The sequence below is a fragment of the Staurois parvus genome, unplaced genomic scaffold, assembly GCF_062004578.1.
Source record: "Staurois parvus isolate SC_StPar_1 unplaced genomic scaffold, SC_StPar_1.0 ptg000056l, whole genome shotgun sequence".
Taxonomy (NCBI): Eukaryota; Metazoa; Chordata; class Amphibia; order Anura; family Ranidae; genus Staurois; species Staurois parvus.
The window spans coordinates 4393793-4419443 of NW_028317852.1; the positions used below are offsets into that span (position 1 = coordinate 4393793).

At 41.1% G+C, this 25651-nt stretch overlaps 1 long non-coding RNA gene across 2 annotated transcripts; it reads right to left on the reverse strand.

The window, feature by feature from the left end:
* Nucleotides 1-15374: 15374 nt before the first annotated feature.
* LOC149469981 (uncharacterized) lies at nucleotides 15375-23795 on the reverse strand. Of its 2 annotated transcripts, none has more exons than XR_016311458.1 (3): nucleotides 23688-23795; nucleotides 21817-22030; nucleotides 15375-15630 (listed from the first exon to the last, which is right to left on the reverse strand). It is a non-coding gene; the product is annotated as an uncharacterized LOC149469981 (long non-coding RNA). The 2 variants fall into 2 exon arrangements; XR_016311457.1 differs by having other exon boundaries at nucleotides 21817-22081.
* Between the last annotated feature and the right edge of the window lie 1856 nt (nucleotides 23796-25651).

A 25651-nucleotide genomic window follows, 5' to 3' on the forward strand; every position in this document is an offset into this window, starting at 1 on the left:
TCCTATGGTCAACATAACAACACAAGGAGGAGCAGCTGGACCTTAGTGATGGCTCTATTGCTAATATTCACCAAATTGAACTGAGCAAATAACTTTCATACATACTCAATCTATGGTCCTCTATTTGCCCAAGCGATTATCCACATTTGGATCCAATACTATGGACCTAGTACTCACACTCCCAAATAGCTACAGCAGTACTCATGTTAGATTCCACTGCCTTAAGGTGATACTTACCTAACCTTGATAGATGCTAGTCCCGTTCTGCCAGACATTTTGTTTATCTGACATATGTGAATGAGTATGATGATTGTATAGTGTGTAGGCTGTACAGCCCTTTGTTTTGACTAGACAATGTTTTCTTTTTTATTTCATATGGTGTGGGGGTATTTTGTGCTCTTTTTAATATTTGTAATCTCTTGAACATAATAAAGCCTGTTTTTATTTACAAGCTGCTCGGTGGTCCACCTTATAACCTCCTATTGGGCTTCTTTTTGCCCTTGTTGTTTGGGTCACAGTTGTTTGTTACGCAGACTGCACCATTTATTTTTGTTACTTTGGGTGAGTCGGATTCATCCCAATGTATGTTTGCACTGTCACCACGTAATAGGGCAGTAGCTATGGTTGGTTCCTTGGCATCATTTTTATCTTTTTTGACTGTTGAAAATGATCAGGCTATTTAAGAGCAACTACTGAGTTAAGATGGATGACATATCGAGTGAAGGTAGGAGATCAGCAACAAGGACATGTAAAAAGGTTTTTGCCCGGAGTTCTGCTTTAAATAAAGTAGAACTGCATTTACCTTTAAAATTCAAGGGTAATGCCTATGCAGGAATAAAAGAGGCACCATCAAAGAATTTAAATGAGTTTATTTTTTAATTTTAATTAATCCTTCACTCAATTTCTGGATCTTTCTATGTAGCTGTAATGAATGAATGGTAGGGCAGGAAGACTGGCTGGAATAGGTTGCTGAATGAGCAAAAAGGGTTACATTAAATCAGTCTCTCACATATAAAATATTTGTGATTTCAGTAGTTACTACTGCTGTACTGCTGTTGCATTTACTGCATAGGAAAAATTGACACTAAACTGAGGTTTAAAAAAGACAATTCTTTTGACGTACTGTACACGGTGGTGCAGACACATGCAGCGGCCAGAAGATCCCAGCTTTGGTGGTGGGTGGCTGTGGTATTGTGTGTGTGGGGGACGAGTGATGCTTCGACTGTTTATGACAAGCGGATCTTGCTCAGTATCAGAGGTGGCTGTGCAGGACTCACTGCAGGGGTGAATGTTTTTGGGACAGCTGATGCTCTGGGTGATTTTTGCCTGGGGATGCGGTTATGGCCCCTGGAGACTAAGGAGCATGGCAGGAACCAAAGGAGTAATAGTCATGCCAGTCAACTTGCAGAGCGGTGTTTCTGGAGGAGCAGAATGGAACTACACAGAATGAGCTGTGTGGAGTAGTGAGCAGTGTCCAGCATACTGAGCAATGTGACAGCTGGGGTTGTGATCAGAATGGCTACAGGCTGGGGAGCCAGAGGAGGAAGAGGCAAGCAGAAGCTTTCAAATGTCAGGTGGATGACCTGGAGATGGGACCCAGTTTGGAGGTGCCGAATAAAGATACATGTACTGGGGGTCAATGTATCAGCTGGGGCAATGCACAAGTAAGGCTGAGTAATCGTCTGTTCAGTGTCTGCAGGGGGAGGTGGGGGTGTAAGCCAGGGAAGAGAGCTGGATTAAGACTGCCCATACACTTACAATTTTCTTACAAATTTCTGTCCAATTTCCTTTAGATTTACCTTCAACTATGTAGTGCAAGGGCCTGCCTAATTGGATACAACTGAAAGTGTTGTTTAGGTTTGACCTCAAATTATATGGTTTTTGGTAAATCTAAAGCAAAATTCTTAAGAAAATTGTATTGTGTGACCCCTGACCATGGATTCCAAAAGTGTTCCCATGTGATGCTGATCATCACATGTTCCCATGTGATGCTGATCAGATCTTGTAGAATTAAGTGGGGGTCTGTCTGGAATTACATGAAGAGACAAAAGAATTTGAGGCAGCCTACATCCACAGAAGATCTGTGGATGTAGGCAAGATGTAGAAGTGGCCACAACAACCTATCTGCTGAGTTCCTTCAAAAACTGTGTGCAAGTGTACTGTATCTAAAAGAATTGATGCTGGGTACTTGTCTGTTAATACACCGGATTTATTTATATATATATATATTTTATATATTTAAATAAAACATACAAAAAAAAAAAATATATATATATATATTTATTTATATATATATATATATATATATATATATACTGTATATACCGTATATACTCGAGTATAAGCCGACCCGAATATAAGCCGAGGTACCTAATTTTACCACAGAAACTGGGAAAAACTATTGACTCGAGTATAAGCCGAGGGTGGGAAATGAGGCACCTACTAGTCAATGTAAAAAATAAAGATAGAGACCAATAAAATCACATGAATATTTATTTAAATATTCAGTGGGGGGAATAGTGCCCCATCGTTGGTGTCAGTGGGAGGAATAGTGCCCCATCGTTGGTGTCAGTGGGGGGAGGAATAGTGCCCCATCGTTGGTGTCAGTGGGGGGAGGAATAGTGCCCCATCGTTGGTGTCAGTGGGGGGAGGAATAGTGCCCCATCGTTGGTGTCAGTGGGGGGAGGAATAGTGCCCCATCGTTGGTGTCAGTGGGGGGAGGAATAGTGCTCCATCGTTGGTGTCAGTGGGGGGAGGAATAGTGCCCCATCGTTGGTGTCAGTGGGGGGAGGAATAGTGCCCCATCGTTGGTATTAGTGACACCAATGATTGGGCACTATTCCTCCCACTGACACCAATGATACTTACCTTGCTGACCCCTGCTCCAGCCTGGGCTCGCTCGCTCCCTCCCTCTCCCATGGTACACACTTACCGGTCAGATGTCTTCCTTCTCCGGCCGCTCTCCTCCTCTTCACTCGCTCGATCTTCACGGTGCCGCTCGGCTCCTCCTCTCCAAGCTCCACCTCCTCGCCGGTGATTGGGCGCCTGTGTGCCTCTCCTGAGCTACAGTTCCGGCGGCCAATCACCGGCGAGGATTGATCTCGGGGGTGTGTCCAGATGACAGGGACGGCATGTCATCCCGCCCACACCTGGAGACGGATAGAGGAGCGGTGTCTCGGTTCCTAAGGCAATCGGAAATATGTGTTTTCCGATGGTCTTAGGCGACCCCTGTGAAAGTGTCGTTCGACCCTCAAAGGGGTCGCGACCCACAGGTTGAGAACCGCTGCTTTAGAAGCAGCGCCCCCTGCTAGACATCTGCAGACGTTGACTCGAGTATAAGCCAAGGGGGCTGTTTTTCAGCACAAAAAATGTGCTGAAAAACTCGGCTTATACTCGAGTATATACGGTATATATAAATAAATAAATAAATCCGCAGACAAGTACCTTGATACTGTTTTGAAGGCAAAGGGTGGTCAAGCCAAATATTGATTGGACTGGAATTTTGTTCTGTTCATTGACTTTCCATTTTGTTAATCGATAAAAAGAAAACATTAACATTTCTATTTCTAAAAGCATTCTTAATTTACAGCTTTTTTCACACCTGCCTAAAACTTTTGCACATATATATATATACACATATATAAAATGGGGTGTGCAGCGCTATACAAATAAAACACACTGTCATAAATATAACAAAATATGACAAAAAGTAGAAAAGGTCCTATAAACTGAATGATAAACAGTCCGAGGTAATATGATATCAGTCCAAATAGGTATGTTCCAGTGATGGAGTATATATGACTTCAATCCAAATGGGTATATTCCAGCATCCTAACATGAAGGTGTAGAAAAATTGCCCACTCACCGGAAGTGCAATTTAATGTGCACATAGAAATTCCATGTAGGCGGAGGTCCCGTGAAAGTATAGCCTGATGATAAAGGTATCCTCTGGTGGTTAATGGGGTGACGGCTGCCAGAGATGATGGTCTGGACCTATATCCCAAATCCTCCAGCCTGGGTGGACTCCTAAAATACTGGGCTGAGATGTGGAGGCTCAGTGCCAGGTAATAGAGATGAAAACGCTCATGGTGTAGTATTGTGAAATGTATTTATTTGGGTATAAATCATTATGGTAAACAGTAAACATACAGGGTGATAGTAACCTATAATTTTGTTATATTTATGACAGTGTGTTTTATTTGTATAGCGCTGCACACCCCATTTTATGTTGTATTCCTAGAAAGGCTTTGTGGTTCCTTTTTGTGCATCAGCAGCTTTATATGGTGCGCTCGCTAACTCACACATTTATACTTTATATATACACATATACACATTTTTATTTTAACAAATAAGCATTTTAGGCATGAAAACAGATTCCAAAAGCATTGTGGCTTAGCTAAAAAGACAACACAGCAGAGCTGCTTGCACTAAAACATAATTTCTACTACATGGACTGAGTCATTTAAATTATTTAAACTTGCAGCTGATTAGTAAACAACAGGCTTCTTTTGTCAAAGAAGAAAAACAAGAGTATTTAATAGCCAAAGAGAAGCACAAAGCTCCACCTGCTGGTTCAAAATAAAAGCAATATATTCATAGTTCCTTATTCAAGTGACTTGAAAAAAGAACAATGCTATTTTGTAGATTGTATTTTTCAAGTGCTAACTATGCTAAATAAAAAGATTACTTACAAAACCGCTATGCATTGCTTTTAAAAGTAAAAAAGGAAGAACAAGAGAAATACCTCAAAACCAATTCTCATGGGGCCTAGGCAGCTAGGCTTTACTGATTGAAGAATATCTTATCCAATGGGATTACACTTGATCATATGGTGTCAATTTGTTGGTAGCCAAATTCTGTTTTAGTATTCGTATAAGTTTTTGCATGTCTAACTCAAAATTGGTAGTCATAGTTCCAAAGACACTTACACATGTTTTTTGTTTAAAACATATACGGCTGGCACCTCTACCCCTGTGTTACAGTATCCAAAACAAATGGAAACCTCTGCGCTAACACAAATATATATCAAAATATATATTATATTGCAGCTCCTCACTGTTGTGCATTCAAACACCAATAGAAATCAATATAGAAAAAGTGTAGCACAACTAAAATGTGTATAATCCAATATAAATGTGCAATTAAAAAATGTTTTAATAAAAAAGACAAACACATGTAAATGCATCAAACACAATTATTGACATAACTGATGATATGAATAGATAATGTGCAATGAATAACCCAATATAAAATGTGCAAAATAAAATATATTTTTTAAACAAAAAATGGCAAATGCATTTATATGCATTAAACACAACTTCTGATATAACTGATGATATGAATAGATAAAGTGCAATGAATAGCTATAATGTAAAATGTGCAAAAAAAATTGTTTTAAATAAAAAATGGCAAATACATATATATGCAAAAAACACAATTAGTGATATAACTGATGATATAAATAAAGTGCAATTAATCCCAACCTCCCTTGGAAATAAAGAGCTTAATAAATCATATTCCCCCTAAACTTCATTATTACTATTAAAAAATGCATGCAAACGCATATGAATTAAGCTAATATAAACAAATGCAAAATTCATAAAATGTCCCAAAATATCCAGTGAGAAATTTCTCAAGTATAATTTGATTGTCACCATTCATTATGATATATATACACTGATACACAGTTTTATTTATTTTAGATGGACAAGTACATATAAATATTTTAAAAATGTTTTTCTATATAGTTTTATAACTTTATTATTTTTAATAGTGAAACTGATTCAGACAGACTATTGATAGGCGGCAACACAAATTAACATTGCCACCTAAGGCTCCATGTACACGGGACGTTTGGAAAACACTTCTGAACAATGGAAACTGACTGCTGGAAAACGTAGGTTAAAAAAAGTCTGTTTAGCCGTGTTTGTATACCGCGTTTATGAGCATTTGCATTTAGAAACTTTTTTTAAAGATAACCTCAGGAGACCTTCCAAATGCCCAGAATGCAAAACAGTAAAAAATTAACTATTTCAGACATTTTGAGAGGAATAGAGAGAGCAGAAGCAGAGAGAGCAGTATGTGTTGAGATGATCTGTCTTTTCTGGTTGTATTCACTATGGATCCCATCATGAGCATAATGCAGCACGTTCTACCATTTTTTCCTTCACGCAAAACCTGGAACTGACAGCAATGGTGTACTGGGTCCATTTGAATACATAGAAAACACTTTGCATGCATTTCTGATGATGAAAAAGGCACTGGACAGCATCTGGATATGGAACAGTTAAAAAAACACTTCTAAACACAAATGCTTATAAACGTGGTTAGCCACGTTTACACACGTTTACAAGTGTTTGGCGTTTAAACGCTGATAAAATCAACTTCTGAATGCAAGTTTGGTGCGTTTAAAAAAAAACGGCTGTAAACTCAGCTGCCTGTAAATGACATAGTGTACATGGACATATAGGAAAACATTAGGGAGAGTTCAGGGACTGCTGAAAAAAACACAGAAAAGCTCCTGAACGTCAGTTTATCAGCTACAGTGTACATGAACCCAAAAGGTGGCAGTGTTTATCTGCAGATTGAAATCTTTAATTTTTGTCAGTAAAGTCTGCATGTGATCACTATGTCAAAGTTGATTTACAGGCCACATGATCGTCCATCAACTTCTTGTCTACATACAGTGCATGTGTTCTAATGGCAACTGTATATCATTGCTCAAAGATGGCTTTCTGATCGTGACAGCAGTGGAGCGTGGTTGCACAATGAGCATCATCGTGTCACATGAGAGGACATACAAGAACAGAGAATTCTCAACCTAAAAGATCTTTATGATAGGATCACTCAGTATCATTTTAATGAATGTGAAAAACAGACCAAAGCTTGTAAAGTATAAAATCATACTTTAATATAAGAATTTAAAATCGCACTCACAATTGTATCAAATGCAAAAGACTATCATTGGAGTGAGCCAATGGTTCAATCCAAACCTAGTTTTGAACCTACAAACTCCCAAACATCTGCCCGTTCAACCCGTTTGGCAATTTAAAGTCCCAGTAATTTAATTGCCGGCTTATTTTTTTTTTTAAACAACATACTGCAAAGGTCCCCCAAAATGCATAGCAAAGCCTATATTTGATATGTATTTTGGGGATCCTTTGAAAATGACTGTGTGCCCTTTTTTTGTTTTGTTTTTATTTTATTAAGCTAAGCAGGGACATATCACTTACTGGCAATTTAATCCTGCTGTGATGGGTCACATCTCCGTGCTACACAGAAAGTGAAGCAGAAAGTGTTTTAATGCACCCTCCAGGCATGTTATTTAAAGGAATAGGGCATTTTGAATTTTCCATTCAAGCATTTAAAAATCACTGGTCCTGGCCAAATCAAATTTTTTTTATTTTTACAGAATCAGCTCCAATTGATTTCATTGAAGTTTGGGTTCGGCATCTGAACTTCTCGAAGGTTCAACGAGCCCTGCTTGAACCAAACCCAGGGCAGTTCAACCCATACCTAGTTATCATATATTCATGACAAAGTCTGCTGATTTTGCTAAATCCATTTAAAGTGGTAGAAAACCGCAGCTTAAAAAAAAAATCCTCTGCAAGGTAATATCATAACGTCCTAGTATGCATTGCATACTAGCAGATTATGAAGGACTTACCTTAAAATGAAGCCCTCCAGCGATGCGCTGTCCACTGCTGTGGAGGCTTCCATCTTCACGTGGTCTTTCTTCTGGGTTCGTGAGCACCAGCCGTCTGACTGGCCAACACGTGAAGACCTCACTCCCGCGCCTGCGAGTGGGTGGCCCAGGCCTTGGCACAGTGCTCTGAAGGAACAGCACAGGTATGCGGTTCTTTCAGTGCTCATGCGCTGGCTCTCAAAAACAAGAAATATCTCCTAAACATTATATATTAATTTTACCTACAGGTAAGCTTTTTTATACGTTTACCTGTAGGTAAAAGTATATATATATATATATATATATATATATAAAATCTATAAAAGAGTATACTACCACTTTAAATGGTCCCATCAGTCAATATCTTGACAGCTATTTAAAATTTGCTGCAACTGCAGTATGAGTTACTGGATGAAAACATTTCCAGAACAAGTCCTCTTTATCAGAGTCTACCACACTGGCATAATTCCCCCATATGTCATACGACAAAAGAGACAGAAATCTTCAACCAGTCTTCTTTTGTATATATGTCTATGGATACACTGGAGATTAAATCTCTTTACTACTCAGAGTAAATGCTTGTTTTTCATTATCTTAACATATTTAAATGTGTTACAAATTATTATAGCCAAAATTCCTAAACTGGCCATACATGGCTCAGTTTTTTTTCATTCAACCAATGGGCTGAAGTAAAAAAAATGGAACCAATGCCCTCATCCACCCGTTTGAGGTGGATTGGGGAATCCTCCCCTCTACACTATTGTATTCTAAAAGCCAGGGACTCCTCCAATGTCAGAACACTAAGATCAGCAATACAGCCATTGGCTGCAGCTGTTGAGCATGTAGCTGTGTTCCAACAGGTCTGTTCAACAGCAGTCAATCAATAGATTGACTTCTGTTCGGTGGCAGTGGCCACACATGGATAGAAAATTCACCCGGTCCCTGCTGAGCCTGCTGACTGAAATTTCAGTCCATCTATGGCCACCTTTAGTAACAAAAATTTACTTGCCAGTGTAATCCTAGTCTAATAGTCCAAAAACAGACCATTTGTCACATAGCAACCATCAATATAGTATAATTATTTCATTACTTTTTTTCTTAAATTTTCTTCTTGTTAAACTATTAGTAGAAAATTTGGCATTTAAATTTTACAGATGAACAAGAACAAAATCTTTTCATACCTTGGTTTTTACCTGTTTGTGGAATAACAAGTTGAGAAATAACATAGTAGAGATTTGTCAGTCAACAGTGACTGATGTGTGCTTTTTAGTTAGTCAGTGGCTGCTTTACCAGCAATGATAAAAATAACTTCAATGCTCAAGGATTTAAAGTGTTTAAACACACAACAGTAAAATCAGTCTGTATATGCAGTAAAGCATGCTTGTTATACTCACTGTGGAACCAAAGGGGTTAATCCTCTGCATTGTGTAAAAATGCTGTTTGACCCTGTCTTCTCTGATCCTCCCCTTTTTTCAGTATCCCCCTCTAATCTCCTGATAAGACATATTGTGTGGAGACACTGCACATGCTCAATTTGGTGTGTATTGCTAAAGAGGGTTTTTTTTTTCTTGGAGAGTGTATGTGATCAGCACAGAGCCACTCAGCACTGTCCAGACAGATGTCAGGGATTCTACATCCTCCTAGAGAAAACTTCTCCTACAAGCTTTAACCAATGCTCAGCTGGACACTGATAGAAGTCCCAAGAGTGCTATATATTGCTGATGAGAAAAGGTATTTAGCAGTTTATATTTACTAAAATAATTGCATTTCCATGTTGTGTGTACTGTGGGAGACCAGGAGACCAGATATAGTGAATTCAGGGTCCTGGGATTAGGAACACTTTAAATCAGATATGGCAAGCAGGTATCTCCATTCTTGTACCTCTATCCCTACTACTTTCAATACATTAAAGCGGAGCTCAATGCAAAAGGGGAATTTCCCACTCCCCATTAAGGATTGGCACCTTTGGGGAGCGGGTACCCAAAACTGACAGGTACCCACTCCCATTTCCACTGCAATCACCTAGGCGATCGGAGGGGGAGGTTGTCCTCCACCCCTCCTTTCCCCTTGTCTTCTGGGACATGTGACAGGTCCCAGAAGACTATGGAACCATTCAGAAAGTACACCTGGCTGTGAGGCTGCCAGCTGTCACCTGGGTGCCCACACTGAAGATGCTGGCACTGGGAATACCTGATGAAATGGTGACCCAGTGAAACGGGCCACAGAGAGGACACCATGGGATCGAGGGACAGGTAAGTGGCTGTTTTTTAAAAGTCAGCAGCTACAGTTTTTTAAAGTAACTGGAACTCCACTTTAACCACTTGCTCTCCTGAAGATTTATCCCCCCACTTCCTGACCATGCCATTTGTTACGATACAGCGCTGTTACTTTAATTGACAATTGCACAGTCATGCAATGCTGCACCCAAATTAAATTTATGTCCTTTTTTCCCTTAAATATAGCTTTCTTTCGATGGTATTTGATCACCTTTGCGGTTTTAAAATTTTTGCGCACTAGAGGCCCTGTGCCAACAAATGATGGCACTTACTCAAGCAGTGAAAGATCTACAGCAAGGATACTTCCAGTTGGAAGGGCGTCTTCACTCCCTCTCTACATCTGCGGAACAGAATCTTTCCTAACGCAGTAGCTGCGCCTGCCAGTCTGTCTCCTACCACCACTCCTGCTGTGGCATTACCACCTCCGGAACCCAGAGTCCCTACTATTGAAAGTTTCCTTGGGGATCGACGTAAGTTCAGTGCTTTCAAAAATGCCTGTGAACTGTATTTTTCTCTACAACCCAGAACCTTTTCACTGGAAGCGGTCAAGGTCAGGTTCATCATCTCCCTCTTGTCTGAAGAACCTCAGTCTTGGGCTCATAGCCTACTGGAACAGAAGAACCCAACACTCAACTCAGTGAGTGAATTTTTTGAAGCCATGGCTGCCCTTTACGATGATCCCCTGAGGACCTCCACTGCTGAGTCCGCCCTCCATGCTCTAGTACAAGGTCGGCGGCCAGTGGAGGACTACATAGTGGAGTTCTGCAAATGGTCAGTGGATACTGGTTGGAACAATGCAGCATTAAAGTACCAGTTCCGCCTAGGCTTGTCCGAATCACTTGAGTTAGCTAGGGTGGCAGCTCCCTCCTCCTTGGAGAACCTTATCCTGCTCTCTACCCAGTTGGATCGCCGTCTACAGGAAAGACGTGCTGAGCGTACTCAGACCTTTCGACCCACATGAGTTTTGCCAAAGATTCTAGACCAACGGCTCCTGCCAGTACGACCAAGTAAGTCCAGCCAGCCCCATCCTTCGTACCTTCAGTTATCTAGGACTTTAACCACCCATGTCATTCTCCCCATGTCATTGCAGGTGGCTGGAAGGGACGTCAAGTTACGGGCAGTCATTGACTCAGGGGCCTGTAGCTGTTTCTTGGACATCAAATTGGCCAAGGATTTACACATCCCTCTTCTGCCAAAGAAACAGAGACTTGACGTATTACTAGCGGATGGCACTACTCCGAGCTCTGGACCTGTTACCCAGGAAACCATTCCTATTCTAGCAACCACTGACTCCAGCCATCAGGAGTTTATTTGTTTTGACGTCATCAGATCCCCCATGTTTCCAGCCATCCTAGGAACACCCTGGTTGCAAGCCCACAATCCACTGATCAATTGGCCCAAGAAGGAAATCATCTTTTCATCAGAATATTTTCTGCAACACTGTGGTGCCCCTGCTTTCACCAACTCTTCCATATGTCTCTCAGTCCAACCTTCACCAGAGTCCAGTCAATTAGTTCCCTCTACCTACCACGACTTTCTTGATGTGTTTGATAAAAAGAAGGCAGACACGCTGCCCTCTCATCAGTCTTACGATTGCCCAATTGAGTTACTTCCAGGGGCAGAAATACCATTTGGGCGAATTTTCCCATTGTCCGAGCTAGAACTAGAAGCCCTCCGGCATTACTTAGACGAGAACCTTGCTAAAGGATTCATCCGCTCCTCTTCTTCCCCTGCCAGGGCTGGTATTTTTTTTGTTGAAAAAAAAGATCGGTCTCTCAGACCCTGCATTGACTACAGATAGCTTAACAAAACTACCATTAAAAATTGGTATCCTCTTCCTCTTATGCCCGAGTTGTTTCAGAGATTCCGAACAGCCCGAGTGTTCACTAAATTGGACTTACAAGAGGCCTACAATTTAGTCCGTATAAGGGAGGGAGATGAGTGGAAGATTTCCTTCAGAACACGCTTTGGACATTTCGAGTACCTAGTGATGCCGTTTGGGCTGTGTAATGCCCCTGCTACGTTTCAGCACTTTGTAAATGATATCTTTAGAGAGTACCTTGACCTTTTTGTAATTGTCTACCTGGACGATATCCTAATTTTCTCTACCTCACTGGAACTCCATCGAGATCATGTTAGGAAAGTGCTAAACACTCTAAGGATGCAAAGGTGGAGAAGTGCGAGTTTGAAAAGCAGTCCATTCACTTCCTGGGGCTCATAATTTCCAATGAGGGAATCTCCATGGACCCTCAGAAAGTATCTGCTATCCTGGAATGGCCTTCACCTTCAGACAGGAAAGGGGTCCAAAGATTCGTGGGCTTCGCCAATTTCTATCGGAAATTTATTAAGGGCTTTTCCACCATCATTACCCCTATTACGCAATAGCCACAAGGAAAGCCCTCTCTCCATTGGCCTCCACCACCAGGTACGTGATATTGCCACGGGAGACACAGCGCCATTGGCCTACCGTACCGGTCCCACTCTGCTGCCTTCAGGTTGCCATGGGAGACACAGCGCCATTGGCCTACTGTACAAATCCTGCTCTTCTGCTGCCAGGTTGTCACAAGTGATCCTGCGTCATCAGTCTACTGTGACGGTCCTGCTATACTGCTACCAAGCTGCTTCAGCGAGATCTATGCCTGCTATTCCTCAGAGGGTATCTCTACCACCACAGTCTGTCAGCCTGACCCTAAGGAGCTAGAAAGTGGGTCAATAACCCACCATTGTTCTTTTGCTGACAAAGCATACACAGTGGAGACAGTTAAGTTATATTCACATTAAATTTTCCATTTACCGTTTGTCCTGCTTGGTTGGTTGCCTGGTTCCAACTTTAGCCTACACTGGGCCCAATTTGTTGTCCTGCACAGTAACATACTAGTACATAACTTCCATCCCACTGTGTGCAGAATTGCAAACCTTCATCAAGCGCACCAACAACACCAAGGGCCCCACTGTAGCCAGTAGAAGACCATCACTGTGGACTATATATAATTCATACATCCAGTTCAGCTGTTTGCGCACTGCTCAGTTTCCCTAGAGAAAGGATAGGCCTAGCTCCCTCACTACAGGTCACACAGGCAACCTAGTCCTATACGTTTGCTAATATTAACCACCTGTTGTCATATGTTAAGTGGGGAAAGCTACAGTGTATGCTGCTTAGGTCAAAATCTACAGACACTGTATTTCTATGCACATTGTCAGTGTGTTGCTTGTGTTATTATATTTTGTGCTGTAATATCCTGTTTGCTTTTCAAGAGATAATATATACACTAATTCCTAGATTGTAAGCTCCAAGGAGTAGGGCCCTCCTAACCCTCTTATATTGAACTGTATCGTTGCTGTATTGTCTCCCGTTATATTGTAAAGCGCTGAGCAAACTGTTGTTGCTATATAAATCCTGTATAATAATATAATAATAATACTGCAATACTTCAAGCGTGGTTTGAGGGTGACCTTAAGGTACAGTGAAGTTTCAAACCCACGTTGTCTAAAGTGGGGTAGCTGACGTGTCAGAGTGGTTAAGGCCTCTAGCAGTGTCAGAGTATTATCAGAGGACCCAACTTTCTAGTGGCTCCTGAGCGGAGTATCTCTGCACTTATTTTGCCCAAAGTTACACTTTAGGATCTTAGCTATGTATGTTCACTCATAAGTAATTACCATCAGTAGCACAATTTATTGACTCCTGTGAACAGTGAAAATGATGCAGTGTTCTGACTAAAACGACTTGTTTCATGCACCCATTTCCTGTATCAGAGTCAGTATTTCACAACCGCACACCACCTATGAAACCACCTTTAAAGCAAAGCAACCAGAACCATTACTGTCCTTACATGCTAGATCATCATTTCTCAACCAGAGCCCAGTAAATTCTTTTAAACTTTTCCATGCCACAACAGTAAAAAAATGTTTATACATATAAAAAATAAATATGGGAATGCAAAGTATGTAGCAACACACACAAAACTGGAACATACTAAGTTTTATAGGAGCAAAAGGACACCATGTGCTGTACACGATGTGTTGCACGCGTTCATTTTTAAGATGTGTTGGGGTGACAGTGTGTGTTGTTGCTTGCCTTTAACTCCTGATGAATACGCCTTGTTTTAATCATCGACACTCATCTTAAAGCAATCATTGAAATATGTTTTGATGCCTTGCAGTTGACTTTAATGGAAAACGCATAGAGCAAATATGCAAAGTGGGAATCCAGTTAAAGTGGAGCTCCACCCAAAAGGGGAAGTTCCGCTTTAAGCCTTTGTCCCCCGCTCCCCATTAAGGATTGGCACCTTTGTGGAGCGGGTACGCAAAGTTGACAGGTACCCGCTCTCACTTCCGCTGCAATTGCCTAGGCGATCGGAAGTGGAAGTTGTCCTCCTACTCTCCCGTAGTCTTGTCAAAACCAGGTATCCACTCCCCCCAAAAGGTGCCAAATATGGCAGTGGAGGGGGGAGAGGAGGCAAACAAGCGGAGCTTCCACTTCTGGGTGGAACTGCGCTTTAAGCCCAAATAACTGGGGACAGGTGGTGGATCTGTGAACCTAGGAAATCAGAGCTTCATAGCCCGGCCTAGATGAAAGACACCCCAGGCATAACTGTAGTTCTGAAACATCTCAAATTAAAAGGCTGTTGTTTTTTTTGGCCACTGTAGTTAAAGTGATGCTAAATAATATCTTTATTCTATAAAATGAATCAATACCCATTCATTATTTAAAGGATAAATTTACCTTTGGTAGCATGTTACATGTTCCACCTGTTTTTAGGGTGGAACATGTAACATTTTCCCATAGCCGCAGCTGTCTGCCACCCCCCTCCCTCTGATAGTACAGGGAGAAGTTTCCCAATACTGTCAGATTTAAAAACAGTGCGGCTGTGTGGGGCTCGGCTGCATCACTCATTCATAGAGGTCTGTGAATGAGTGCCTACAAGTTCCGATAGCCTTAATGGCTGTGGGCTTGCAGTTTTCAATGAACTACAGTTCATTGAAGCTTCCTGTCAGAATATCTTTTTTCTCGTACATCCCCTACAGCAAGCAGATATTCTGCAGAAGACCTGCATGGCACTAGCAGTCTACTGATCACCGGTGCAATGCTTTCCAGGCTCCTGTAGACAAAAAAAATAAATGCACATTTCTGTACCTGCAAAAAAATGTGCATTTATTATTTTTGTCAAAAAGGTGAACTTATCCTTTAATAGCCCTGTATGCTATTTTCATAGTGTTTTTCGGCCTCCTTGTAAGATCCTCTGTGAGCTCCTGATCCTCTCCTTTTCCTCTCTTCATTTTGACTTGCTTTGGCTGAGTAGTACACCTTAGTTAAGGTCATGGGAACTTCTCTATGCACACTACAAATCCCATAGTCCCTAGTTCATCTCAAGAATGAGCAAGAGAGGTTGGCTACCCTCTAATAAGAAGCCAGATCACTGTAGAAAAAAATTTGGAGGATGCTGAGAACAAATAGAAGGTACTTTTCTGAGTTAAGAATACATAATAGAATTTTTTTTTTCAAATCAGAGTTTAGTGTCTCTTTAAGAAATAAGTGAGGAATCTCATATGATGCAATTATATAAGTTAATGTCTAAGCTCAGTATTACTTCCAGTCTAACATGTTCAGTTCAGTGTTGGGAGCCAAGTTGATGGTTTCTGCTAGGTGGCAGCACAGTGCAAAAAGACAGCCTGCAAAGAAAAATGTATGGCATTAATAAATCAGCATGTAAATACACATCATTCCATTAACTGGTAGATAAATGTTCTATTCTTTCTTTACATTCTTCCCAGAAATATTTTAATCTTAGATTACTCCAACATGTAATGTTCTTCTTGAAATACTATAGTCAAAAAGAAAAGAAAACAGTGTAGTGACCACGCCTATAATATGAAATGTAATAGGTTTTCTAATACTCTTAGTACATGATTCTCTCACTGTCCTCCAAGAAATATCATGTTTTACACTAGGTGTGAGACATTTCATTCCAAACCTGTAATTATTTTTCAATAAACTCCAAATCTTGTCTTCTAGTATGCAGTCTCTCGGTGGCTGGGTTTTAATGCTGAGCGGCTGTATATATGCATAAACGCTTTACTGTGCTAAGCGTGCGCTCTCAGCACAGTAACAAATGTGTACTGGAAACCTCACAATGCATACTTGCAATTGCGAGCTTTTCAATCAGGTGACCACTGTGACAGCCAATAACATTGGTCACATGATTGAAATGATCTCCTCCCGGCATTTATAGCCTCTTTAAGGGCTGGAGGTGGCAATTGGAAGGGGTTAAACATCTATCGTCTCCTCCCAGTGGCCCTTTCAGTGGATTTTAACCACTTGCCTACTGGGCACTTTTACCCCCTTCCTGCCCAGGCCAATTTTCAGCTTTCAGCACTCTCGCACTTTGAATGACAATTGTGCAGTCATGCAACACTATAGCCATACTAAATTTTTATAATTTTTTTGAGACAGATAGAGCTTTCTTTTGGTGGTATTTAATTACCACTGGGTTTTTATTTTTTGCTAAACAAACTAAAAAAGTTTCTTAGTTTCTGTTATAAAATTTTGTAAATAAATAAATAATTTTTCTCCTTCACTGATGTGCGCAAATGAGGCTGCAGTGATGGGCCCTGATAGATGGCACTGATGAGGAGACACTGAAGGGTATTGACAGGCATCACTGGTGTGCATTGACAGGCATCACTGATGGGCACTGAAAGGCAGCACTGACAGGTGGCACTGATTGGAACTGTTAGGCAGGACTGACGAACACTGATAGGCGGCACTGATAGGCGGCACTGACTGGCAATGAAAGGCGGCACTGATAGGCAGAACTGACTGGCACTGATAAGTGGCATAGTAAGGCAGCACTGACTGGCACTGATAGTTGGCACTGAAAAGCAGCTCTGATGTGCACTGATATGTGGCATTGATGTGCACTGGCAGGTGGCACTGATGGGGCTACACTGACCATCAGGGCACTGATGATCAGTACCCTGATAATCAGTGTACATGTCCCCTCAGCGTGAGGAGAGGACTGCCGATAACCGGCATTTCCTATTTACATGCAACCAGCTGTGATTGGACAAAGCTGATCACATGATAGAGCCTACATCATCGGATCATCGGCTCTTTACTGCAAACAGTGATCCGCTGTGTCCCAGGGACACAATGCACCAGCGATCGCCATGCGCTCCCGGGGGCGTGCATGCGCAGCTAGAGTGGGAGGACATCATATGATGGCCTCCCAGAATGAGAGAACCGCTGCCCTCCTGTCATTTCCTTATATGGCAGCTGGGAGGCGGTTAAAGCCTGCTGGTTTGCTCCCTCCCCACAGCCTGCAACTAATTTCAGGGGGGGGGGGGAATCAGTACCAATTTTTATCGGTACTCACTCTCATTTCCACAATCCTCACATAGGCGGGGATGGCGTTTCTTTCCCTGCCCCCCTCCTACAGCCTGCTGGGACATGTCACATATCCCTGGAGGCTGCAAAATCACACATCACTGTGTGAAATTGCACATGAATAGTGGGAAGCCAGTTGTGGTTCAGTAGGAAGCCACAACTGTGGGAAGACAGTATTGGACCCCAAGTGCTGGTAAGTTGCTGACTTTTTAAAGTCAGCAGCTACAGTATTTGTATATTGATTTAGAAAAAAAAAAAAAAAAAAAAGCTGAAGCTCCTCTTCAACACCAGGCAGAGTTCGTGATCATGTGACCTCTGCAATTGGCTGTTACAGCAGTCGCATGATCAGAAGCCTGTCCCACTGGCTTTCCGAATATAAAGGGTGACCAGGAGCTGTCAGGGATAGCTTGGTAAGTATGAGCACTGTCAGAAATGCTAAAGGAGGCATGGGCCCATTAAGGGTATGTGGGCAAAAAAAGAAAAAAAAGAAATAAATCTTTGACTTAACCAATTAACCAATATTACATGTATTTCTAGGGCTACACCTTGCAAAAGTACCCCAGGAACTGTTCAGAACCTATAGGGGTACCACTGGCTGAGGATTTCAATGCTAGCAAAAACAATTCTGTATAAAACAAACGTGATTACAACATAATGTTCAAATGTTGTTCATATAATTTATTTAATAGGTTAATAATGGATTCTACATATACACTATTTCCCCAGATAAAAAACACATTAATCGTTATTTAATTATGAACAGCTGTCAAGAAGTTAAGATTCTTAAACCAATGGTATAGATAAAATGTGGGACACCTAATTTTGTATTGAACCAGTGAAGAAGGCAGTTACTGTCATTTATATTTTAACTTCCTGTCGCTGGTTACCACAAAAAAAACAGTCATTGTTTCCCTGCCTGGGTCTTCCAGATAGAGATTTCTCATAGCTAGAAAAAGAGAGCATCTGTTCTGATCATGATAACTAAGAGATGTTCCCATTCACACAAGAATTATAAAGATATGTCACCAACTTCAGTCTTTGAAATCTTACAGGACCAGAAACTTCCTTCCTTGTGTTGGCTGCTTTGATACTCTAAGAAAACATTGCCACTTGACCACAGGAAACACCGACTACTTATTGGCTAAGTGGATAATCAGGTTAAAGGGACTACATCACCAAACTGTCTAGATGTAATATACCTCTTTGCTGAGTTGTAACTGACAATATAAGACATTAATAAAGAAAAAAAAAAAAGGTAGAAAGGCAACTGCAAAGCCTGCTGTGGGTGAAAATATACAGCTATAAAGTTCAGCATGTCGTTGATAAGACTTTTAGCTGCACTTTGTAAGAATGGATATATTGCTGTTGTTGTCTGCTATTTGTAAAGAAGTATCACTTCAATTCTTACAATTGTGTTCTGTTCCCCAGGGGACAAAGTACATGTAGTACTGTTTAAGGCATTGATCTCCAAACTGCGGCCCATTGGTTGTCTGTGGCCCTTTGCTTGCCTTTATTTGCCCCTTGAGACACTGTTCCTCCCACTAATATGAGGCACTATTCCTCCCACTGATACAAGGCACCATTCCCTCCACTGACACCAACAGTGGAGTACTATTCCTGCCACTGACACCAACAGTGGAGTACTAGTCCTGCCACTGACACCAACAGTGGAGTACTATTTCTCCCACTGACACCAACAATGAAGCACTATTCAGTTCACTGACCCTACCAATGAGGGCTCTCTCTCTTCCACCGACACCAAGAATTGGGCACTATTCATTCCACTGATACCAGCAATAGGGCACTATTCCCTCCACTGGCACCAACGATGGGGCATAACTTCTCCCACTCATAACAATGATGGAGCACTACTCCTTCTCCTACTGACCGCAGGCACTATGTAATGTTTTTTACGCTCTCTGACCAGCAAACCTGAGAAATTGTCGACCCACACTGATACTGGGACATTTTCTACTCCCACTGGCCACAGTCCAGACCCCTTAAAGTCTGAGAGCCTTTTGTTTAGACATTTTGGAGACTGTTGGTTTAAAGTGGTTCTAAAGGCTCAAGGTTTTTACATTCATGCATTCTATGCATGAAGGTAAAAACCTTCTGGGTGCAGCACCCCCCCCCATCCCAAATACTCACCTAAGCCCCTTCTAAATCCAGCAATGTTCACTGGAATCTCGGCAATCCCGAGACGCCCTCTTCTCATTGGCTGAGACAGAAGCGGGAGCCATTGGCTCCCACTGCTGTTAATCAGTCAGTGAGCCAATGAGAAAAGAGAGGGGACAGAAAGGGGGCCGAGCCATGGCTGTGGGGGCAAAACCATTCCATGCAGCAGGTAAGTATAGACATGTTTGTTAATTTTCTTAAAAAAATAAACCTTTATAATCACTTTAAGGCTAGCTGTGAGGTTGGACAAAGTGCCCTTACTACTTCCACAACAAAGCAGCTAGCAAGGATGTGAGCCCACCCAAAGTCACTCCCGTCACAAAGGAGACAGCTGCTTTGACAGACAGCACTTTTGTCCAACAGTTGCTCAATACCAGTGTCACAGTAAAAGAAAACCGAGGGCTGGGCCCACAGATTCAGAGGGTACATGATGCCACACAGACACAGACAGCGGTTCTTTTACAACAATTACGTTTACTGAACAGTTATAGTGAACAAGTAGTTGAGCATACATAAACAAAATGATAATAGCCGGACCATACAGTCACTTGTTTCCCGCTCTCGTCGCGGTGAATCTTCCCTAGGTGCCGTCACCAGACTCCACTGTGAGCCGTAAATCCTCTTCCAGGCTCCACACAGATTCTCCAGACGTCCTCAGCATATAGCAGCCAGACACAGAACCCCTATCACTTCCTGCTCTGCACCGGAATTCCTCCCCTTCCCAGAGAGTTTGTGATGCAGTAAGTAATTTCTTAATTGCAGCCTCAAACCTGCATACAGTTCACTATGACCCTTCTGAGGGTCCTACTCGGCCCCTAAATTAGCATTCAATAAACTTTATAAGGTAAATAAGCATTAGTTTTTTGTCTTAGTAAACCTCAATGTAAAATTGATTCTTGTACTTTGCTGCCATCTACTGACCAAAGAGCATATTGCAGTTTAACATTGCACATCAGTATTTATCCACGCCCCACACCCTTACTTCAGGAGGAATGCAGAGTTTGGGGAGCTTGTCAGTTAAAATGTTCCAGAAAAGTGGACAAGCGCTTGGAGATGGAGAAAAGTACTATTTGTCAAAGTACTGTTTCCTTTTTAGCTGCATTGTCAGACAGCCATGGAGGGAGATGGGATGCCCTGTCTGACCTCAAAGTTAGCCCAAGAAAGCACATAGGAAGATGGGACAAAGAACTACATCTACAGTGTCCTCTTGGGAACAAAACACAATAAATATCAAAGTGAGACCTCTTCTTTAACAGTTATCTCCCTCTACAAAACATGAAGCAGATTTTCTACTGAAATATGATGACCCTCCTACTGTTGACTTTTTTTCTCTATTAGATACTTTCAGTGATGCCAAATTCCATGCACATCACAGAATATCAGTAAAAAAAAATCAGTAATTAAGATTTATACTATGAAAGTCCACTTGAAGTTTTGGAAAAGGTAGACTTAATGGCTAGAAGCATGGTAGGAATTTAGATGCAACTCTCTCTGTTTAACTATGTGGCAACACCAGGCCAGGGATATGGGGAATGTATGGGGACAAAGTTTTTTGACAGAGTGTCTAGAAAGGTATCCACTTCATCTTTGGGGCCATGTGGCTTGGTATAGTTCAAGAGGGAGATGTACAATTGTTGCCCCACCCCGACTAGCCAGGCTGCATGCTCGGATAAGGGTCTAGTATGACTTTTAAGGGGGATCCCATGCTTTTTTATTTTTTTTGTTGCTAGACTAGACTAATCCACATGTGTATATTTAGTGTGCCAGTTTGACAAATGTGTGAATTACTGTACCTCTATCACTGGTCTTTATGAATATTGTTTTCAATATTTGCCTCACTTTATGGGCATGTCACCTACAGTGTTTTTGCTTTGTATTCCATACCAGTTGTTCTGATTGTCTTCTGAATTTGCAGTTGATGTTCATAGTCACGTACTATGTACCCCTGTACAAAAACTTGCAGTATTCTATTATACTAATCTACAATATTGTGTTTTAACATATAGTGTAACAAACCATAATAGGGGTATATTAGTATCAGTGAACTGCTGCAGACACACTAGGCGATATCTAGCTTAGACAATATTCAAATAACAATGTACTGCATTTTAAATAAAATTAAAACATCAAAGTGTATATTGTGCAAACACTAAAAGTTATAATAAAATATAATAAGTTAAAAATCCACTTTTAAACTTCAAAGTCCAGTTAAATTCCCTGTATTCCAGAAAATGGCATAGCGCTTCCCGCACCAGTGAACAAAAACCTCCACCAGGAATGAATTTGCAAAGGCTTACCAGAAATAAGTGACCTATGTAAATAGAAAGGTAATCGATTGCATAAACCAGCAGCATCCATGGCACACTTTAGAGATCATCACTTGGTGGAAAACTGAGATCAGGAGTACTTCAAGATGTTCCAACACTTGCAAGCAGAGCCAAAAGGAGGACTCCAGTATCTGTCCCACAAAACACTTCTGGTGGTAAACTCTGGCTACAAGCATCCTGTGTACTTGAAGAGAACATAAGATGTGGTTTTCATTTTTGCGCTATAACAAAAAGACTGAAAATTTCGAGGAAAAGAAAAAACAATATTTTTGACTTTTTGCTATTAAACATGTCCAGTGAAAACATTTGAAAAATCAAATTTCATCATAAATTTAGGCCAAAATGTATTCTGCTACATGTCTTTGCTAAAAAAAAATACCAATATGTGTAAATTAATTGGTTTACGTGAAAGTTATAGCATTTACAAATGGCGGTGTATATATATTGGGATTTTTTTACTAGTAATGGCGGCAATCAGCGACTTATAGCAGGACTGCGGCGGGCATTCTGACACTGGGGGGAACTGACTTGGTGTCACTGACATCCCCAGTGACACCAATACAGTGATCAATGCCAATAAAAAGCACTGACACTGTACTAATGACACTGGGCAGGAAGGGTTTGACATGTGGGGTGATCAAAGGGTTAACTGTGTGCTGTTTTACTAGGGGCTGTGTGTTTGTGCTTTACTGTAAGCACACTGCTTTGCATGGTTCTCTCTCCCCCATCAGAGATACTCGGCAATCACCGGGTGCCGGTGAGTAATCACTGGCCAGGGCCCGGTGATTCACAGCTGCGGCCTCGAATAGCAGAGCTTGTAGGGCGCATGCGCCCCCTGCCCGGAAATGCAAAATCATGTATACAGTATCTCACAGTGAGTACACCCTTCACATTTTGTAAATATTTTATTCTAACTTTTCATGTGACAACAATGAAGAAGTGACACTTTGCTACAATGTAAAGTAGTGAGTGTACAGCTTGTATAACAGTGTAAATTTGCTGTCCCCTCAAAATAACTCAACACACAGTCATTAATGTCTAAACCGCTGGCAACAAAAGTGAGTACACCCCTAAGTGAAAATGTTCAAATTGGGCCCAATTAGCCATTTTCCCTACCAGTTGTCACGTGACTCCTTAGTGTTACAAAGTCTCAGGTGTGAATGGGGAGCAGGTGTGTTAAATTTGGTATATAAATAGAAGTGTGAGCTCCTTAATATACAAAAAAGCTGCTATGCACAAAAAAGTAACCAATATCACCCTAGAACATCAATATAAACAGGAAAGTGCAGCGCTAAAATAATGTCCACGTAAATATAAGTAAAATATTATAAATGAATATCCCTTCTCTGACCCAATAATAAATATAAAAAGTTACAATATGTAAATAATAATTCCAGGTAAAGTGACTCTTGTTCTCTGGTGAATCTGGACCCGGTATCCGTGCAATAATGGTAAAGGTAATACGCACTCACCGGACGCGCATCTTAATTGCGCCTTATGTAAATAATCCAGATATCATCAGAAATGGAGAAAGTCAGAAGATGGGTGGTCCTCCCTCTAAGGGATGGTGGATCATCAACCCAGGTAGTGTGAAGCTGGTGTGGATGGTCCTCGTCCTCTAGGGGTCCCCCTTTTTCAAGGCTTGTGTATCCCTCTAGGTGTGCAGATCTCCACTAATGCAGCAATGATCTGTCCTGCTAGTGGTTCTGTGGACTAGAGCACTCCCCCAGGGGGTAGCAACAGAGATACTCCCATAGTGTAGTAGGTGTTTAAGATACTTTATTGTGATGCATCAAAGGTAGGTAACATAAAAATGCAGATAGAAATCGATGAGGACTAACCATCTGATAAAGCAAGATGGCCACCGGAGCTCCGCGTTGCTCCGGCGGAGTGACGTCACGGTGTGGTGTGGCTCCTCCTGACGCATATTGTGCTCAAACACATCCTCATAGGGGGGTCGCCAATCACACCGTGTCGTCCGCCGTTCGTATTTATAGAGGGTTCCGCACATGCGCATTAAGCAGCAGCCATATTGAACTAGCGCAGAGTTTACTGCGCAGGCGCGAACATTAAAGTGCCATTTTCCCTTGGTTTCCCGTATAGGAAGACAGAGCAGAACAAGCGTCTGTATGTCCAGATAATACAATGCTATTGCGCACGCTTGTGAGCTTTGGCGCCATTTTCTGTTGGTTTTCACAGTGTTCAATAGACAGAGCAGACAGAACGTCTGGGTATCTGAGTTTATGGTATAATTAATGTAAAAAACGATGGATATATTACACTGTGCTCAGGCAATGGGGAAAAATTGATCACTACTATTATCACCATATATATAAATATCTATAAAAATTGTCTATAAATAAATGTTCAAGCGAATATAAAAAATAAATAATTAAAAGATATATATCTAATGCGCATGTGCGAACATTGGCATGATTCATACTAACAAAAAACCCCTTTTGGGAGACAAGAGCCCCCAGGTGTTAACAATATCTCATTACTAAAAGATACACAGTCATAATTAACTTTTTACACCTCACACTTTTTAATCACAATGGGGGACTAATTACTAAATCTTTTTTTAAAATAACAGACCTTAATAGTTTCATACCTAAGAGTAGTTGCCACCACCCCAGATGGCTGTCGAACATACCAAAAGGTCAATTTACCAGAATACGAAGAAACTGTACGGGTAAGGTAAACCACGAATTTACTATTGCATGTGATACATTTATTAACATTATAAGTTTTCCCAGTTACTTGTGACATAATAGTAGTTTGTTTGTGCTTCCTGCTTCTTTCACATGTGCAAATCATGCATTTATTACATGGGTGGTACCCCTTTAGATCTTTGAAAAGGGAACTATCTTCCAGCTGGTTAATCACATTTGGTGCTAGATAATGTCGCAAACTGGTAGCTTTACGAAAAACTATTTCAGGTTTTTCTGGCAGTATCTTAGTCAAAACCGGATCAGCCTTTAACACTTTCCAGTTTTTGTTAATAACATGATTAATCGCCCTATATTGCTAGAATATGTGGTAACGAATGGGCAGATTTGACCTTTCTTATCTTTCACCTTATCTTTTAATAGGTCTTTTCTGTTAAGTTGTGCTACAAGGTTGATTGTGCTGTCCAAATTATCTGCAGTGTATCCCTTTTCTAGGAAACTGTTTTTTAAAATTTCTGATTGATCATAAAAAGTATCCAGATCCGTACAGTTTCTTCGTTTTCTGGTAAATTGACCTTTAGGTATGTTCGACAGCCATCTGGGGTGGTGGCAACTACTCTTAGGTATGAAACTATTACGGTCTGTTATTTTAAAAAAAGATTTAGTAATTAGTCCCCCTTTGTGATTAAAAGGTAATTATGACTATGTGTATCTTTTAGTAATGAGATATTGTTAACACCTGGGGGCTCTTGTCTCCCAAAAGGGGTTTTTTTGTTAGTATAAATCATGCCAATGTTTGCACATGCGCATTAGATATATATCTTTTAATTATTTATTTTTTATATTCGCTTGAACATTTATTTATAGACAACTTTTATAGATATTTATATATATGGTGATCATAGTAGTGATCAATTTTTCCCCATTACCTGAGCACAGTGTAATATATCCATCGTTTTTTACATTAATTATACCATAAACTCAGATACCCAGATGTTCTGTCTGCTCTGTCTATTGAACACTGTAAAAAAACCAACAGAAAATGGCGCCAAAGCTCACAAGCGTGCGCAATAGCATTGTATTATCTGGACATACAGACGCTAGTTCTGCCCTGTCTTCCTATACGGGGAAACCAA